Source organism: Megalops cyprinoides, chromosome 19 (genome assembly GCF_013368585.1).
Source record: "Megalops cyprinoides isolate fMegCyp1 chromosome 19, fMegCyp1.pri, whole genome shotgun sequence".
NCBI lineage: Eukaryota > Metazoa > Chordata > Actinopteri > Elopiformes > Megalopidae > Megalops > Megalops cyprinoides.
In genome coordinates this window covers 28,746,229-28,761,385 of record NC_050601.1, presented here as the reverse complement: position 1 = coordinate 28,761,385, position 15,157 = coordinate 28,746,229, and positions in this window count along the sequence as shown.

Here is a 15,157-nt window from a genome sequence, read left to right as displayed (position 1 = left end):
CCTATACTTGTACTTAATCTTTTGATCGAGATATACTTAAGAAAAGTGTAATTAAGTATTCTTGCCTTATACATAAAGTTTAAGTATAGGCTACTGGGCTTGTAGTTGTGCATACTCTTTTGATAGAGTAGCCTATTAAATATTTATTTCACACAAATTGGCTTTTTTGAGGTAGTACTCTAGTACTCTTCTTTTACATATTATCTTATAAACTTATGTGTATGTTTATAGTAACAAGTTAGCTTTGGGGTGGAATAGGTTAGAGTAATTAGTACATGGGTGGAACTGAACCTGATCTTTTATATACACAGTATTATTAACCCACTTGTTATGTAATGTGTAGTTATTTAGGAGTCCTCACCAAGATAAAAATGACACAATGCAGTTAAAAAATGAACTTTTTTTGTCATAACTAGTACTTTGAACAAAAAAGTACAAAATATATTCAGGTCTGATAAATAAGAGTCAAATGTATAAAAATACAAAAAAGTTTTTAAAAAATATCATGCCATCTTAAACTACCCAGTGAACTGATACAGTGACTTAGAGTAAATGCTGCTATTGAATGCATCTACACAACTGTCTGCAAAGAAGACTTGCAACTTTGGGATTTCACTTTCACTTTGAAAGAGAAGCTAGATAACTTTTTTGGCTACCAAGCCATGTTAGATACTTGTTCAGCTCACGTTTATTTATGTGTCCCCTCTGGTTTAACCCTTTCACACGTAACTTATTTTTTATGCCATGTAGCACGCATATTACGGTACATGGTTTGTTATGGTTTCATTAGTGTTATTAATATTAAGCTTCTCATAGTTTGCAGTTAGTATGTGCTATATTTTTTAGAGTTAAATCGCGGTTTCCTCAAAGATAAAATTAGCTACAACTTCGCCAATCCAGTGTTCTAATCACACCAGTTTTAGCATACATGCTAAATGGCTAATCACACTGGTTTGACCATACACGCGAAAGGGTTAATAATTTCCAATGCACCAACTGTAACTACAGACACGTGAGTCGCAGATATATTTACCATTGCTTCATTTAGGCAGAATAAGTTAAACGCTATAGTTTAACCACTCATTAACATTAGCGGTCTTCCACTGATGAACATGGCATTAGCTAGCTTTGTGGGTAACCTAACCCAGCTAGCAAAATTTAATTCAACATTGATTTATGGTCAAAAAGGCTGATTTTTGGTTGAAGTTAAAAATCCATGGTGGATCAACCTTTTAATAATTTAAATGTTGAAAAGATGTCATTGAATCAACACTATATTATGGTTAAATCTGACAAAATGCCAACATTTCATCAATATTGTCTCAATATACTGTGCATGTATTTTTTAAAGTAGAGCTTTTTTTAGCCTTTTTTTAAAAACAGGCTACAGATGTTACAGGTTACAGATGTTTCGTAATAGCCTACATTTTAGCGGCTAATGTTGAGGTTTTGCTCAATCATAAGAACATATTATGACGAGAACAGGCCATTCGGCCCAACTAAGTTCGCCATTTCAATTAAAGAGAATCCAAAACTGCATCACGTCTGGACTTGAACACAGCAAGGGTCTCTGTCTCAACTATATGACCTGGCAATCTATTCCATGTATTGATAACTCTTTGTGTAAAATAATACTTCCTTATGTCAGTGCTTACTCTTCACTAGGTTCTATTCATATCCCCTTGTTCTAAAGACTGAACTTACCCTAAAAAATTTATTATAGTTAACCTTATTGAGTCCTTTTATAAATTTTAAAACCACTATCAGATCACCCCCAAGTCTCCTCTCGCTAAGTCTAAATAGGTTAAGTAACTTGAGTCTTTCCTCATAGCTTTTATATTTCATGCCAGGAACTGATTTAGTTGCTCTTCTTTGAACTTTTTCAAGAGCCTCAATATCTTTTTTATAGTGTGGTGCCCAGAACTGCACACAATATTCCAAGTGAGGTCTGACTAACGCATTGTATAATTTTAATATAAGCTCTTTAGATTTATTATCAATACTTTTAGCTATATATCCCAGCATCCTGTTGGCCTTTTTTACTGCTACAGCACACTGCCTAGATCCTGTTAAGCTTGGGTCAACTATTACTCCCGAGTCTTTTTCAAATTGAGCACATTCTAGTTTTTTTCCCCTCATGAAGTAGTCTTGTCTAAGGTTCTTATTTCCCACATCCAAGACTTTACATTTATCTAAATTGAATGTCATCTTTCAGGTATCTGCCCACTTTTGGATGCTGTTTAGGTCTTCCTGTATTACCTTAGTTGATTCTATACTGTTGGCTAGACCCCCTAGTTTCGTATCATCTGCAAATTTTACTATTTTACTGCTACCCTCTGCATCAAGATCATTTATGTATATAAGGAATAGCAAAGGCCCAAACACCGATCCCTGCAGTTAGTTACAGTCTGCTTTCTATTAGATAACCAACTTCGAACCCACTCAGTGATAGCTCCTGTCATCCCTGCAGATTTCATTTTCAATATGAGCCTCTCATGTGGTACTTTGTCAAATGCCTTTTGAAAATCCAAATAGATCATATCAAAAGCTTGTTTTGAGTCTAAACACTCTGTAGCTTCCTCAAAAAAGTCCAGGAGGTTTGTTAAGCATGACCTCCCTCTGCAAAAACCCTGCTGGCTATCATTTAAGATACCATTTTGTTCAAGGTATATTTCCAAATGATCCCTAATGATGGATTCCAGTAATTTACATGTGAGACAAGTTAAGCTGACGGGCCTATAATTTCCTGGATCAGTCCGGTCACCTTTCTTGTAGATAGGTACTACACTGCCATGTTTCCAGTTATCTGGTATTCCTCCAGTTTTGAGAGATTTTTTTAAAATAACTGTCAGAGGCTTGTAAACCACTTCCGCTAGTTCCCTGAGAACTCTTGGATATATTCCATCGGGGCCTGCTGCCTTGTTTTAAGTTTTTGGAGTTTATCTAGTACTTTTGCATCATTTAATTCAATTTCCTCCATAAGACTCTCAGAATTGAACGCACCTCTTATACCTCTTATCTCATCCTTAACTATCCTTTTACGACTATGGTATTGAAAAAAAGCGTTTAGAGTTGCTCTTTGCATCTAGTGCAATCTGTCTTTCAAAACGCCTTTTAGCTTCCCTTATTTTTTTCTTAACTTGAGCTCGCATATTACTGTATTCAATCTTATTACTCTCTGAGCAACTCTCTGTCCAGCTTGTATTTTCTAAATAGTTTCCTTTTTTGTTTCAGACTGTCCCGTAGTGCCTTATTCATCCACTGTGGATGGTTCTTTTTCAGATTCCCTTTTTTCACTTGCGGAATGAATTTATGTACATCCAGAATAATTGTTTTAAATATGCTCTACATTTCTTTCACAGTTTTACCATCCAGAAAAGGTACCCAGTTTATATTCATTGTATAGTCACGCATCTTAACAAAGTCAGCTTGTCTAAAGTTAAAAACTCTAGCATTGGAGAATGCAGACTTAACTTGCCAAAAAACTTCAAATGTAATTGCACTATGGTCGCTTGTTCCGAGTGGCTCTCCTACCTCAGTACTGCAGATTCTATCAGGATTATTACACAGAACCAGATATAGAATTGTGCTCTCTCTTGTAGGTTGAGTAACATACTGTATCAAAAAGCAGTCATTTACAACATCTAAAAACTCTTCCTCACATTTACCTTGACCTGACACAGCTTCCCAATTAATTGAATTCCCCCATTAATCTTGTCTCACCCTCCTGACATGTTAGCTTAATATTATCAAAGAGCATACTGTTAACACTGCTGTCTGAGGCTGGTGGCCTATAACATACTCTCACATTCACACCCTTTACATTTTCCCCCAATATTTTAATCCATATGTCTTCACTAACACCAAGGGGCTCCATTCCTGGAATTTCCTGAATATTAAGATTATCCTTTACACCCCATCCTCTTCTATTGGTTCTATCTTTTCTTAGCAGCTTGTATCCCTCTATGTTATACTCATCACCATCCCCTGCACCAAGCCACATCTGATCCCAACATCATAATTACTATTACTCATAACAGTTTCTAGTTCCAAAATTTTATTTTTTATGCTTCTAGCGTTTAAACAGAGGAATTTCTACTGCGTGTGTATTTCCTGTCTTTCCTTTCCACTCCCAGCTGTTCAAAACCAACTCTATTACAGTGCTGCTCTGACTGATTTGCAATCATGGTTCCCTCACTACTAATAAAATAATTGTGTTCTCTTCTGGCAGTCTGTCTATCCCTACCCATCTCACTGTATAACCTCCCTGCCCCCCCAGACCCTAGTTTAAATAACCCTTTCCTCCAGAGAAGACTAACGTGGAGGTTCTGCGCTTAATCTTCCCTGCTAGCTCAATAAGTTTGTCCTGCAGAACCCCGAACCGACCCCTTCGTATGTCATTGGCTCCAACATGGACCATGACCACTGGATCCTCCCCTGCTCTGGCCAGGAGCTTGTCCGCACACTCCAGGAGGTCTCCAACCTGGGTACCAGGCAGGTAACAGACCATGTGAGACTCCTTGTCGCACGAACACACTATGCTATCTACCCCTCTAATTACTGAGTCCCCCACTATCACTAGCTCCCTTTTCTTGGAGGATGAGGCTGCCTGGGTGCCCTGGGGCTCTTCAGTCCTCCCACTCTCAGGGTCGTGGGCCAACTCGTCCTGCAGTGGAACGAAACGGTTGGTCACCGCGATCTCTGGAGATGCTGCCCCTCTTGGAATTGTGCGCCCCTTTCTACGCCTACACCCTACTGCTCTCTCACCCTATCTGGTCTGTATCTTCCCCCCAACCCGGCTTTGGTGAGCACACTATCTCCCTATAGGGCGTACTAATCAGTTCCTGGAACTCTAACAATTCGGGATTACTGTGGAGTCCAGCTAGTTGGGCCTCGAGATCAAGAATCTTGTTCTCCAAGTGCTCAATGGGTCGGCAACGGTCACAGTTGAACTCATCCTGGATGTCTCCTGTCAGGGCTCCCGCCCCCTAGCTGTTGTGTTTTTGTTTTTCCCTGTCCATGTGCTTTTGTTTTCCTTGTGTTCTAGCCCTGCCCCGCTCTCCGCCCCGTCTCCGTCCACCTGATTGTCTCCACCTGCCTGCCTGCACACCTGCTCCCCATCACCTCATCAGCCCAGCCATATATCTACCCTGCTTGTCTCTGTCTTGTTTGCCAGATCGTTTCAGTGTTTCTGCCTGTCTCGTTCCCGTCTGTGTTTCCCGGTTTGGATTTTCTGGTTTTTGCCTCGCCTGTTCCTCGACATCGTCTTTGCCTGCCCTTCTGTCCTAATTGCCTGATCTGCCTGCTTTCACGGTTTAACCCTGCCTGTTGCTGTTTTGATCCTTGTTTTGCCCTTGGACTGCCTGCCTGGTATTTTGACCCTGCCTGTTTTGGACTGCCTGCTTGTTTGACAATTCTGTTAATAAACGCCTGGAATTAGAGCACTCGTGGTCCGCGTCTGAGTCCGTGCCTGAGTCCTGACAGTCTCCCTCCAGAAATCCAATCATCCGGCAACTCTCGCACAGTTTTGGCCATATTCTTCTCCCCTAACTGAACACGCTTTCCCTAAAGGAAGATTTACTGCTGAGACAGAATTACCAGCTAAAAAAAAAGTGCTAAAAGCACCGAGGTGGCTGAGAACAGTCAAAGGCAGAAATTAAACACAAGAAATGCCACTAAGTCTAGTTACAATAAACTACGCATACAGTTCAGCAAAAGCAATCGGACAACCTAACACAACCAGAATCAGGTAAAAACAAGGTAAACAAGCGAACTGGCTGGCTAGCTAAACTACCCACCTAGCTAGCTAAAGTATGCTACCAAGAGATTTAAAGATTTGCTCCTGAGAGGCCGAAAAACCACAATAAAACCTCTCGTCGGCTAGAATGTATGCCGAATTAGCTGCACTTGACGGAGGAAAAAAGTGGAAAATTCTCTCTCTGTCCCCTAATGGCAACAAAAGATTCAACTTTAGGAGCAGACCAGACCTACCCTTATTTAATAGCTAGGTTTATAGCCCAGATTTTTATTTTTTATCCTTTTGGATGTAGTCCAGACAGACCACTCCACAAACACAGCACAAACTCATCAGGCAAGAGCAGTCGAGCAGAGCCCATCATTGATCTGTGATCAACCGCACTGTAGTACACACCGCTAATAGGACATGTTAACTTCAACAACCACTAACTACACTAACTTCAACAATAACTCAAACAAGCTTCAGCAAACTTCCCTGCTACCGGTGAACACCACCACACACGCTAGCGTCTTTACACTTGTCCTACTAAATAATCATCACTAATAAAGCTGGCTAACTCCACACCAACACCCAAACACTAATGTTCTTACTGAACTTATACTACTGTAGAACAACAGCCCACTGTACATACATCGAAATGGAAAGAAAAGCACATACCACATGTTATAATTAAATGACGACAATCTTGTTTTCAAGCACAAATTTCAATTAAAAGAAAATAATCAATGCATCTTAAATGAAACTTAAATACATTTTAAATGAGTATGGCCAACTACATAAATTAATAAATACTCAGTGAACATAGATAGCATATCATTTTCACAAGGCTTTCCTACACAGCAATCATAATCATAAATTAATATAAGGATCATATATATATAATATACTATAACATCATCAATCTGTTTTCTGTCCTCTTTCAGTGTGGGAGTGGATTCCTGAAGCATCAGGTAGGAATATTCTCATCAATGAATATGTGACTCAGTAATGTCCTTTAGATCTCCACAGGGTCACATCTGTGAAGGAGTTTCAGACTGAAGCTGAACTGAAGTCATATCTCTGATGGAGTTAGAGTGGAACTGGACTCAAATTTGTGGTTTGATATAGTTTAATAACTGTATCCATAAACTTTTCACATTTAAAACTATTTATGGAGATGAAGATGAAAGATTCATATTTTTCAGAATAATATAAAAATTATGGTGGTTTGCCTGGTTAAGGGATTGTGCTGAAACCTGAATCCTTTTTAGGGAAATCCACTAACCTAAAATAGTCACACATCCTGGTCACATCCTTTAGACTACATTCTTGTAGACTATGTTGTTTTGCTGGATTGCTCTTATGAATCACAATTGTAACTTCATTGAAGTGTGCATGTAAAAGTTATCACTAGTTATCCATCGCTGTGTAAGGCCCTGACACATGTTCAGTTGTGTTCCTCATGTGACTCTTATTTGATTTACACAATCTCTAAAATATGTCATACTTTCCCCATATTTAGTTTGTGATTGATTTTCTAATTCTAAATAATTCCACATTTGGAATTCAGATAATTATTTCAAACATACACTGTCAGAGATTCAATTTGGTGATTTGTCATACATATTGGTGCAGTATATATCATAGTGAAGAGGGATTGCAGTATATTTGTGAAACATTCAGATCAGAGAAAGTTTTATAGAAAATATTTGATTTTTACCATGTATCATCATTGTGAAGTAGAGCCTTCACCACCTCTCCCTAAGTGCTAATTGCCATTTGGTGTCAATCACTTGTGTGCACCTGTTTTAATTTGTGGGGGAACCAGCATATTGGATAAGAAGCCATGTTGGGAGTGGACAATATGCCCAGCCCTGCCCCAACTGGTTTGTTCTCTCCTGGGGATCCACCTGCCACAAGGACACCAGGACAAGGCGAGTAGGATAAGCACTATTTTAGATATTGGAAAAAAATAATTACACAAATTCATAAAAACAAAGAGATGCCAATTCGTTTCCTGCCCTGCTATCCGCTCCCGTTCTCCCCTTCCCGAACCCAGATGAGCAGGTACACACACACACACACACACACACACACACACACAAACAGAAAGGAAACATAAGGGGGGACGTAGCTTGGCCCGTGCACCATGCCGGGCCTCACCTATGTCCCAAAATGAAAAGAACAAAATGCAAAAAGACCAGCCCTCTCCATCGCTCCTGAGGATGGGCTGGCGGCTCCGGCGGAGACCCACATAGTCTTTCAGCTTGTACCAGCTCCCGGGGTCTCACTGAGGGAAATAGTTCGGCAGCCGGTCTGCCCCCTTCCTTCTCCACTTCGTGCCGGGGACTCACGCACACAGCTGTCGACTCACGGTGTCGCTTCCCTCCCAACCGGGGGATCTACCTCCCGGGCATGAACATTCGCGGGGTAGGGGCTCTCCTGGAGCTGTCTGCCATTTCCCTTTTCCCTCAACTCGCCGTAGTACTCTTTTCTGGTCGCCCCTTCTTTCTGGAGCCGCCTAAAAACACACACAAAGATAAACCTCTCATCCATGCACACCAAAAGGAAAAGAAAAATAACAAACGAAAACCGAACTCCAACATCCGCCCCGGGTCGCAACTCCCAGAGCTCAAACCAAAAACAAGACGAAAACGAAACAAACCAAAAATAACCAACTTAAATACAACCGTGCCGGAGATAGATAAATCCCACAGTAAAACCCTGTGCACTCAGCCTCCCAGCGTCTCTGCGTGCTGCTCCCACTCACCTGCCTAAGTAGTCCTGGTGTCCCCTTAACCAGATAGGCAGCAGGTGCAGAGCACACACTGGCAGTGAATCCTGTCGCACAGCTCATAATTCAATTATTGAATTATCCCTGCCACATGCTGAGCCCCCTCGATCTCCCAGGGAGTGCAACGTGTCCACTTAAGAGAAACTCCTGACAGCCACACTTTGCTAATGGAGGCTTGATTAAATACAAGTGTGGCTAAGGAGCAGGGGAGGTTCACTTTGTCCCTGCTGTGGGCTTGCATAGGCTGGTTTCTTTGTCTTTGGTTTTAAAAATAAATTTGTTTTCTTTCAACCTTTGGTCCTTCGGACTTGTTTATGGAGAAGTGTCGGCCAGCTACTCTACATGTGGGATTCAAGGGACCACTTGTAGAGAAGCTGGCAGTCACTTCTCTCATAAATGAGCCAAAAACAAAAGGTTAAAAACAAATAATTTATTTTAAAACCAAAGACAAAGAAACCAGCCCATGTAAGCCCACAGCAGGGACAACGTGAGTCTCCTCTGCTCTCAAGCCACACCTGTATTTAATCAGGTATCAATCAGTAAGGTGGGGCTCATTACACAATAGGCTGGCTCCTGAAACAAATTTCCAACATTTGCATACAATTAACCAATGATTAATACACAATTGAAAATTAGACATTAGCATTTAGTCCAAGGAAGACGTAGTGAAGGCTCCCCTTCACAATCATTTCTAGGATTTTCTGTTACAAATCAAGAATTCATTAATAGCCTTAAGAAAAATACAGTGGTTTGTACACGTGTGATGGTGTTGTAGAGATGGGTTGATAAACGTGCCTATAGTAAAGTTACTGTTCCATTCATGAGGACAGTATGCTTAAACAGTTCTAATTTCAAATTAAGAAAAAACATTAAGTTTGGCTTTAATTAATTTATGTAGCTGCTGTTCTATGCACATCTTTTTGAACTAATTTGAGCTCTTTTAACATCTGGAAAAATGCAACAAAAGTACTGACTTCCACAGATTAATTTGAAATCCCTCTTTTTTCTCTGCAGAGGATATGACTCTGGAACCAGATACAGCACATTGCAGTCTCATCCTGTCTGAGGATGGGAAAGAAGTGAGATATGGAGACACAACAGAAAGTCCCTGACACCCCAAAGAAGATTGCTCATGTTGTACATGTGCTGAGGAAGGAAGAAGGAAGAATCTCCTCAGGGAGATTTTACTATAGGGTGCAGGTTGGGGAAAAGCCAGATTGGGATTTAAGAGTGACCATTGACAGGAAGGGGAGGACTGCACTGTGCTCAGAGAATGGTTCCTGGACCATATGGCTTAGGAATGGGGATCAGTACAGTGCAAACTCAGTCACTGCTTTCCACCTCACCCTGAGAGTAAAGCCCAGAACAATGGAGGTATATGTGGATAATGAGGGGGGTCAGATCTTCTTTTACAATGTGGAGGTGTGAGAGCTGTGCATCTTCTGCCTGATGACTGTGTAAGCTTTGTTCCTACCTGTATGTCTAAAAGTCATACGCCAATGTGTTATCCTTCACAAAGCACTCTGTGTTCTCTGCTGAATGAGGATGTATCTTTCCTAAATAGAGCAGATTATCTCTTAAAACAGTGCAAACCCATGCACCAACTACATATGCAATCATTCATATGACTGCCTCTTCAAATTTTGTGCGAAAGGAGCTCTCAGAACGTGATTGATACAACATGCAAGACAGAATCTGCAACTGACCCATTTATATCCCACAATTTTTGTATCAGTTCTACCTTTTTTGTATTAATATTTTAAGATTTTGGTCTAAATCCCTACACCAGCTCACTCAGTGCAGCATAAAAGAGCATAGATCCTCTCATTTAAGTTATGCAAATACCTGTATTCATTTGTCTAGATGGCATTATTGTAACCACAATTCTGCTCACAGACTTCAGCTGTCACTTTGGCCACAGCTAGCTGTTGCCGCAATTGATACTTCTAAAGAAACCGGTGATGAGTGATTGAGAACTGTTCTTGCTAGGGAAGATAATCTAATTACCAGACCTCCTGTATTTCACCACATGTACGCTAATTATTGTCTATCCTGATCAAAGCTCTGGATCAATATAAAGAATACTTTCACTGAGTACTTGTGGTTCAATTTGACTCCGCTGAACCCAGAGTGTGTTTCACGTATGTCTGAGAGCTGCTGTTCCTGTAAATAAAAAAGACTTTTCCATGAAGTTCAGATTTGGCCCTTTTTTTTCCTTAGAACTGGTGAGCCACCCAACAATTTTTCTGAAAAAAAAAAAAAAGCGGGGAAGGTGTGTACACTACTAAACTACTGCTAAATTTCTTTCAGATAATTCCCTCATATAAAAGAACCTAGAAAGGAGTTTTAAGGACAGATACAATTGTTGGTTTTCATCTTTATTTAATATGAACAGGAGGATTCACAGGCTAATTCCTTACAATTCTACAAAGATTTTGAAGTAATTGAATCAGCCCAAAGTACTGTGGTGGTAGAGTTGTTTCAGAATTGTCAAGTTTCTAACGTAACTGAAACTAAGTGTCTGAGTCGTAATTCCCACAATACAATTCTAAATATTCTAAAGTAACTGAATCGGCCTGAAGGACCGTGGTAGAGAGTTGTAATTGGAATTGTGACGAAGTTTCTAAAGTAACTTAAACTTACAGTGTTGTTGTGAGCCCTAGTGGCTGTGTCTGAAGCACATTGGTTTATGCCTGAAGCAGTGGGGCATTGAGTGGCCTAACAGAGTTGGCCAAACTGTGTCCAACGCACTGGAACATTGAATAGTGTTATTTGAGCAACTGTGTACAGAGTGCTGGAACAGTCGGCTGTATGTGTGTGGCTGTGTTTTGTTTTTTTTTTTTGTTATTTTAGGGACAGTAAGTGATCTTTTTTGGTGAATCACTGTGGGTTATTAGGTAAAGAAAAGCTGTTAGACTGTTTGGCACAGGTCATAACTTTTGTTCTAGGCATACGTTCTAGCTAGTAATGGAGGAATTGATGCTAAGTTACAATGTCAAGCATGGGCAATGTGAACTACTTAACGGAATCAAAAATATGGAAGACCCTTATGGGTGGGCAATGAACAAATTCGAACTTACCTGAAAATGCCTAGGAAAAAGAAATTTAAAATAGCCATTGCCCTTCAAGCCGTTCTTGCGTCATACAAAGTGACAAAAAGGAAAAATGATGCATTAGAACTCAAGAATCTGACTTTGCATGACCAGGTTGAAATGTACGAGGAACAGCTACATGAATATAAAGGAACATTGAAAAGTTAAGAAGTCACGGCAACATTTATAACCGAGGAAAAGCTAGAAAGGAGGCATGAACTAACCCGGTGTAAAGCCCATAATCAGTGTTTGGAGAGTTCTTTGGAAAAAGCAAACACTGAAATTAAACGGTTACAAGGAGCCTGCGATTACTTGGTGAGTAGATGTGAAGCAAGGGGTGGTGCGGATGATCATGATGATAGAAGTAGTAATCCTTTTTGGGACAAATCGGCACATAACATCAGTGCACAGAGTTGCGACGATCGGGACAGATGTTCAGCTCATGCTGTGAGGTTCCCCATGGCGCCAATCCATTCCACTACTACCGTTCACCCAGGTAAGGAAGATAGCACCATCACCAATACCACTGTTAGGCCTCTCACCCCCACGGAGTTAGAATCGTTAGTTGAGAGTATTGGGAAGTTTGATCTATCTCAGCATGATCCTTTAGAATTATAGCCAGTTTGGAACAATATGTTGATTTGCATAGCTTAACAGATTCAGATGCTTGTGTGGTCCTGACTATGTGTCGCCCACGTGCACTGGCAAGGGCCCTCCCAGAAAAGGTGCAGAGGAAAACTGCTAATGATAGAGAGAGGAAAGAGGCATTGCTTAAGGTCTTGGGGGAAAGAGTCATTACAATGAGAAAATGAGGTTACAATGAGAAAAGGGGAGCACCCTGCAGCATTTTCATCTAAACTTTTGGATGCTTTCCTAGTTTACAGTGGCATACCTGATATCACACAGCAGGATCCAATGTCCAAATCAGCTCTGATAGCGCAGTGTGATGTATACATGCGCAATGCCCTCATATTACATATAGACTTCAACACGCCATATGCAGAGATAGTCAGCAAAATGACAAAAGTGTATAACTCTCATATCCGTAACCCCACAAGCAAAAGGCCACACCTTACACCAAACTTTATACCCCCACTTCGTAATTCAAATGGAATTGTTATATACCACAACTGTGGTAAACCGGGGCACATGAGGAGGCACTGTTGGGCAAAGGGGGAGGTAGAGAGGGGCAGAGACCACCACAGAGAAATGGACCCAGGAGATTTAGAAACAGCTCTTTTACAGATAGATGCCACAACTGCGGGAAAATAGGTCACTTCAGAAGAGATTGTTGGTCTAAAGGAGGCGTATAAGGCAAAAGTTGGACAATCTGCAAGGAAATGGTTTCATGTGGATCAACTGAAACCATACAAGAAATCAGATCAGTATTGATAAAATGTTATGTTTGTCTGTTGTCTAGTTATGTTTGTCAAATGTCATGCACATGTGGGGACAAAGAGGGGGTTCTTTCTTCTTACATGTGTTTTTCAGATCCCAACAACACAAAACAACAACAACTAAAAAGAAGATGTGGCGCGGTGTCCTGATGTTAATTCTACCCATTGCCGTGGTGCTGCAGAAGGTCCAGAGAAAAAAATAGCTCCCAAGTCCGGCATGCTGAAGAGACCATATCCCAGGGTCCTGATCAACAACATCCAGTGGGTCCATGTTCCAGTCCTGGTGAACCTGACGGCGTGGTCTCCAGATGTTGATGAGCAGTGCAGGGAGAAACAGTGATGGGAATGTACAAGGACCTCCTGATAACGGTACTCCCGAAGTACCACAGTGCACTGAAATACCATAGCCACCAGTATGGACCAGTCTGCAGAGGAGCTCCAAACTCCTCATCCAACAGGAGCCCCTTTAAGGTGGAAATTAAATTGGGATTCATGGATGGTGTACTTGGAGCAACCGGTTGCAACTCTGTCCTGTTAATTCCACTTCAATTTGTATTGCACCCAGCTAATCTTGGTCAATGGGAAATTATCACTTCCTGTATGTCAATTTTGTTTCAGAAAACCATGTCAAACCAGAAGAAACCATTTGTGAATTTGATTTTGAATTACCAGTGTGACTTTTATCTCTGATTCGGGAAATAATCTGCTTTTCACTCCTACACCAAATCTGTTGTTTTCCAATAGCCTTCTTAAGGAGTCTCCTCGACTGGAGTAGGTCTCTGTCTTCTATCCTGGTTAAAGATAGATAATTGAATAAAGGTTAGTGTGGTCAGTTGTAACGAAAAACAAGGGGCAAATCCAATCTTCATGGAAAAGTCTTCTTTATTTACAGGAACAGCAGCTGTCAGACATACGTGAAACGCACTCTGGGTTCAGCGTAGTCAAATTGAACCCCGAGTACTCAGTGAAAGCATTCTTTATACTGATCCAGAGTTTTGATCAGGATAGACAATAATTAGAGTACATGTGGTGAAATACAGGAGGTCTGGTAATTAGATTATCTTCCCTAGCAAGAACAGTTCTCAATCACTTGTCACCGGTTTCTTTAGAAGTATCAATTGCCGCAATGGCTAGCTGCGGCCAAAGTGACAGTTGAAGTCTGTGAGCAGAACTGTGCTTACAATAAGGCCATCTAGACAAATGAATACAGGTATTTTGTATACCTTAAGTGTGAGGATTTGTGCTCTTTTATGCTGCATTGAGTGAGTTGATTTAGGGATTTGGACCAAAATCTTACAGACTCCTCCCATTTAATGCAAATTCGCAACATGGTGCAACTGTCTGGCCGTTCAAGTGACACTACGTTTAGAAAACAAGATAGAAAATTACCACTCTACTAGCAGTAACCAGGACTCTGATGAAACCTACTGATATTGACTGTTAATTACTTATTTTTTGTTAAAGAAACTAGACAGGTTCATTGAGTTTATACGCATTGAAACACAGCAAGCTCCACATAATATATTAAGAATGTTTTGTGCAATGATGGAAAGGCAATACTCTGTCACTACATCTAACTAATTTGATGTGAAAAAAATTAGTCAAAACAAGATACTATTTCAGTAGGATTGTTTTAATAAACCTACAGGATGAATTTTTATGAAAAATTATGGATTAATTGTCCCTTGTAAACTGAGTCTGTATACAAAATTTTACCCAAATTGAATTCAGATTTTTTAGATTTTTTAGAAGATTTTCCCTGCTTTATCACAATGCTGCAGGTCAGAACATCCTTTTCGATATAATGGCATATTCACGTCCAAATATTCCCAGCAAAATGCCCTCTGTAGTACCAGTAAAGCAGAGGACCAAAATTTGGCTGCACCTGATTGACCAAAACAGCCCAGATTTAAAGCAAAATTAGGGAAGACAAACCTAAGGTGGCATACTACACAAGCAAGTGAAAGGTGCATGGAGTGAGGTTCTTTTCTTTTAGAGGTGTGGATGGTCAATATGCTCAATGTGTTTCATCTGGAGAGAAATGTGTATCAGGAAAGGACATGCATTGTCTCTGGCTGTTGGGTAGAAAGGTGACCTGCTGTGGAGAGATGTGGAGCCATTAGGTTTTGGAGACAGA